Genomic DNA, 5,474 nt, shown 5'->3' with positions numbered 1-5,474 from the left:
GTTGTGGCGCACAGGCTTAGTTGCTCCGCGACGTGTGGGATCTTCCCGGACCAGGGCTCGAACCCGTGTCCCCTGCACTGGCAGGCGGATTCTTAACCACTGCGCCACCAGGGAAGTCCTGCACAATATCTTAATCTATGATGGCTGGCAGGGAGAAGCCATTATAGGATTTGCATAGATCAATCTCATTTCTTTAAGAGTTGATTATAATTTGAATCATGAACTACTCCCCTATTAGCACTACTGGGTAGCAGAACTTAATTCTTACTTGTATTACATTGTGGAAGTTAAGTAAAGAGTCAAGTAAACATTAGCTGCAAAAATGTATTTGGGGGGCTTCCCTGGTGGCTCAGTGGTTGAGAGTCCGCCTGCCGATGCAGGGGAACCGGGTTCGCGCCCCGGTCTGGGAGGATCCCACATGCCGCGGAGCGGCTGGGCCCGTGAGCCATGGCCACTGGGCCTGTGCGTCCGGAGCCTGTGCTCCGCAACGGGAGAGGCCGCAGCAGAGGGAGGCCCGCATACCACAAAAAAAAAAAAAAAAAAAAAAGTATTTGGGGAGGTCTGAAACAAATATCGATTTATTTCTATGACTTATTCTGAGTAGTCATTATTCTGGTATCCATTTTATTTTATTTTACTATAGTTGATTTACAATATTGTGTTAATTTCAGGTGTTCAGCTTCAGATTCTTTTCCATTATAGGTTATTACAAGATATTGAATATAGTTCGCTGTGCTATGCCGTAAATCCTTGTTGTTTATTTTATACGTAATCATGTGTATCTGTTAATCCCATACGGTACTTCTAATTTATCCCCCCCCCTCCCTTTTCCCCTTTGGTAACCATAAGTTTATTTTTTGTGTCTGTGAGTCTGTTTCTGTTTTGTAAATAAGTTTATTTGTATCATTTTTTTAGGTTCCACATATAAGTGATGTATAATATTTGTCTTTCTCTGACTTCACTTAGTATGATAATCTCTAAGTCCATCCATGTTGCTACAAATGGCAGTATTTCGTTTTTTTGTCACTGAGTAATATTCCATTGTATAAATATACCTGTTGAGCTGAGAAGGCAGAGATTGGATTTTAGGGCTGCTGGAGCAGCTGAGACTTGCAGTATAGAGCTAAGGCAGCCGAAGACTGTGAGGGTGTTCCCCATGGTTTCTTGGACTGCATTCGTGCAGGGAAGGACTCTGAGGCCTGGTAGAGAGTGGCTGCAATAAGTTTGAGAGTGGATTGAAGATACCAGAGGTTATTCATTGTTGGAAGATGACATTCCAGCTCAGCTAGAGTGGAGAAACCTTGCTAACACCCTTGGCATTCAACTAAGACATCAGAAACACATGCTTTAGGAACAAAGACCACACCCTAGAGAAACAGTGTATCAATTTGGGTACAGTCAGGAGGTGGGAGGTCACACAGAATTGGACAGGAGAAGTTTAAAGAATTGTTAAGCTTTAATAGAGAAATAACTGTAAAAATGCAGAGTGAACTCTAAAGGGTATCCTGGGGCTGAGGGAGATTACCAAAGGAAAGATAGATACACTTGGAAAAGGGATCCTCTCCCCAAAGCTGGGCTTCAGATCTCATTGGAAAAGGTACGGTTTCATCCCACTGGATGGTGAAGTTCAGTGGATTGCCTGGACCGCACTGGTTCACAGATGCCACATAGCAGGGGACAACCCTCTGGTTCACAGGCTAGCTGGGGCTAATAGACTGGGGCTCAGTGGGGGTCAGGGCGTTGGGAGCTGGCTTGCTGCCAGATTGGTGCACAGTGTGATACCCATGTTGGAATTAATGCAGGAAACAACCCTCTGAGGCACAGATGAGCACAGGGGGTGAGTGAGTGAGCAGAGGAGTCAGGGAGCTGCTGGTGGTAGGCTTGGAGTGCACTGGTGTTTGCATTAGGAGGGCTGCAGCAAGGTGGTCACTGGACTCAGGCTAGGGCTTTGAGGTTGTTGAAGGATTGTGCATTTTGAGTGTGCTGCTGGACCAGACTGCCACCAACTATCCCCATACTCAGGTACCACTACACACCCTTCCTTCTACAATGTCCCTCTACTGATAAAACTTAACATTTTGCTCACTGTGAAGGGGCAATGCATAGTTTTCAATCTGTTATCTCAGAGCAAATACTGAGGGTGAATTTGGAATTGAAAGGCAGTGAGTTGATGATTGGCCAAAATAGCTAGACTGGACCTGCCCAACAAGGTTTAAAACTGAGTCTCAAAAAGATAAGGAGAGGTGCCAGTAAATTACCTGCCTGCTAGAATCAGGCTCTTAACATTCTAAAGGAAAAAAGCACCATTCAGACTCCTTAAAACAAGTCATTCACGAGTCCAGCATACAGCAACAAATTATTGGAAATAAGCAAGAAAGTATGATTTGTAATCCAGAATAAAAACTGTCACTGGAAACGGACCTTGAGGTGATGTTGATGGTGGAATTAGCAAATAAGCTTCTTAAAGAAAAATGTAGTCTTATGGATGGGGAATCTCAGAAAAGTGGAAACTATAAAAATAATTTAATGGAAATTCGAGGACTATAAAAGTATAGTATCTGAAATGGAAACATTTATTGGATGAACTTAAAAGCAGACTAGAGTTGGCAGAAGAAAAAGGTCAGTGGGTTTTTGAAAACTCAATAGAAATTATTTGAAAAAAAGAAAATAAATGGGAGAAAACGAGCAAGCCTCAAGTAACTTGTGGGCAACGTCAAGCTATCCAACATATGTATAATTGGAGTTCTGAAAAGAGAGAGAGAGAGAGAGAGAGAGAGAGAGAATGTGGCAGAAAAAGTTTTTTTAAAAAATAGTGGTTGAACGTTTTCCAAAACTGGTGAAAAACATCAGCCTACAAATTCAAGAAGCCCAGTAAATACAAGAAAGGATAAATTCAAAGAAAACCACAATTAAGCACATAGTAGTCAATCTGCTGAAAATTTATGATAAAGAGAGGAACCTTAAAAGTAGAGGGATGGGGAGGGTGAGAGGAAGGGGGAACAATAGGGAAATAATAGGAATGATGGCTGACTTCTCAAGAGCATTATGAACTAGAAGCAATGGAGTAACACTTTTAAGCGAGAAAAAAAGTAAAAACAAGTCTGTCATCTAGAATTCTGTATTCAAGCAAAAATAAAGGTGAAGTAAAGACATTTCAGATAAATGAAAGTTGAGAATTTTATTAGGGAGGAAAAGTTTTTCAGAACCCTCCAGCAGACTTCCCAAGAGATTCTATTATTTGCTTAGATGCCCATGCTGTAGGGCTGTATGTCAGGGAAGGCTGAGAAAGCAAGGACCCGACGTTTTCATCATTTAGGGTGCCGTTTCTGTCATCAAGGAATAGGGAGATCAGGGCAAAGAGAAATCAGTTGTTGTGGAGGCAACTAGCAGTCTTTGCCACCTGTAAATTAAATTACTTTTATAATCAGAAAAAAAATGACAAAGCTATTTGTTATTTGCTGCACAGATGCAAGTAAAGCCAAAAATAAGTCATTTGTTGTTCAGTTGGCCATTTACAGATTCTTACAGATTTCTTTGGCAAGTAAAGCCAAAAATAAGTCATTTGTTGTTCAGTTGGCCATTTACAGATTCTCCTTATGTTCCTTCTTCACTATGCATTCAGTTTCCCGATAATGATGCTAGCCACTGGGCGTGAAAAGATAAATAATACATCTTGACCTCAGTCTGCTGGGTAGATAGATAGCTCTTACTGATTTTTAGCAGCGGTCTTCTGGGCAGCATGTCATCTTTAGAGAGTGAATGAATTTTCTTTAGAAACACTGGTTAGGAAGCAATTGATTCAACTGTGATCGTCAGGAAATACTTTACAGAATAATACTAACAGCAGCAATATTTGTGACCGTCCTTTATCGAGGGCCAGGTGGTGTCCTGAATATTTTCAAAACTCCCCGCAATCTTATGCATTAAGTATTATCATTCTCATTTTTATAAACTGGGAAACTGAGGCTTATATAAGGAAGTTGCCTAAGGGCATTCCATCACTAAGGGGCAAAGCTAGGATTCAAATCCAGGACAACCTGACTCTAAATAAAGCCTGTATTCTTAACCAGATACTGATGGCTGTGGGCTGACTTGCAGTCTCTGGATTAAAACATATTACCTGTTCAGTAGGTTGTAACTTGACTCACACTAGGCATTCTTGGAAGAGTTAATGTGTGATTTGCCTCTTCATGGCTGTTAAAATTTAAAAAGTATTCTCATAAGGGAACCATTCACTAAAATATATATTGAAACCATTCAGGTCACCCGCAGGAGAATGCTGACTCCATGTTTGTTGCGTTTACATTTAATTTACTCATATAACTTCTAAAAGAAGTCAGAGAAGCAGTTTCAATTTCTGGCAATTTTACAGGACAGAATTAGCACTGGCCCCCGTCACCAATATGCTTTATGAAACATATTCCTAGTTTAATGACCATTTGGCACTTGAATGATTTAAGCATCCAGACATAAATATTTAATGAGAAAAGTAAGTTCACCTAAATTCAGAGAACTTAGACTGCCCTTTTAATTTAACTCTGTAAGCAGTAGCTATTTTTCATGAGGCAGAAAAGATTTTCCATTTCGGTGGAGTTGCAGAGTAGTTAATTGATGATTTGGTTCTGACTGACCCCTTGATAAAAATTCTGAGTGTGCACTAGCAAAGGTCTTCTGTGGGTCTACTGTGAAGGGGCAGAGGGGAATGAGCCAAAAATTCATGAAGAGCTGAATCTGGGATGGGTGGGCGTATGTGGGGAGCAAAGCATCATGCTTTGCCATTCTTGTTCATACAGAACTGTTGCAGCTCAATGCAAGCAGAAGTAATGCTGTAGTAGGAAAAGAGGTAGTTTATTATAGGGCCTTAGGGTCCTTTCTATTTAGTTGGCTTATGGGGAAAGCAAACTAGGATAGTGCTCTGGAGGCTTTTTAATGGTCTAAGATTGGAAGTGGCACACATCACTTTGGCTCTCATTCCTTCCGCCAGAACTCAGCCATATGGCCACACTGCAAGGGAGACTGAGAATTGTATTAAACTGTGTGTTCATGAAGAAGAAGGATGGTACAAGGTACATAGAAACACAGGTATATGGAAAACTAAGCAAGTGGAAGAAAATCAAGACAATTATTAACTCTAGGAAAGACAAACAGTTGTACAAGGAGAGGAATAAAATAAAGATGACAACAGCTAACATTTATTGTGTACTTACTCGATACCAGGTACTATTCTAAGTCCTCACATGTTTCATGTGTTAATTTTCTTAAAAATTGAATGCGATAAATACTATTGTAATTCCCATTTTACAGGTAAATGTTTATTTCACCAAAGTATTGGTATCACTGTATTTCTTGGATAAATTGGATAGGGAATGAGGATAGTGGAGTAAGAGCCAAATATCTTCTTCTTCTCTTTAAAAAAAAAAAAAATTTTATTTATTTATTTATCTATTTATTTATGGCTACGTTGGGTCTTCATT

General features: G+C 40.3%; 1 protein-coding gene across 6 annotated transcripts in view; it reads left to right on the top strand.

The window, feature by feature from the left end:
• The window catches only part of PAPSS1 (3'-phosphoadenosine 5'-phosphosulfate synthase 1), a 105,826-nt gene that overhangs the window by 81,687 nt on the left and 18,665 nt on the right, over positions 1–5,474 (top strand). The window lies entirely within an intron of this gene.

Source organism: Physeter macrocephalus, chromosome 7, assembly GCF_002837175.3.
Source record: "Physeter macrocephalus isolate SW-GA chromosome 7, ASM283717v5, whole genome shotgun sequence".
NCBI lineage: Eukaryota > Metazoa > Chordata > Mammalia > Artiodactyla > Physeteridae > Physeter > Physeter macrocephalus.
Note: the sequence above shows the minus strand (reverse complement) of the source record. Positions and strands in the feature narration are given on the sequence as shown.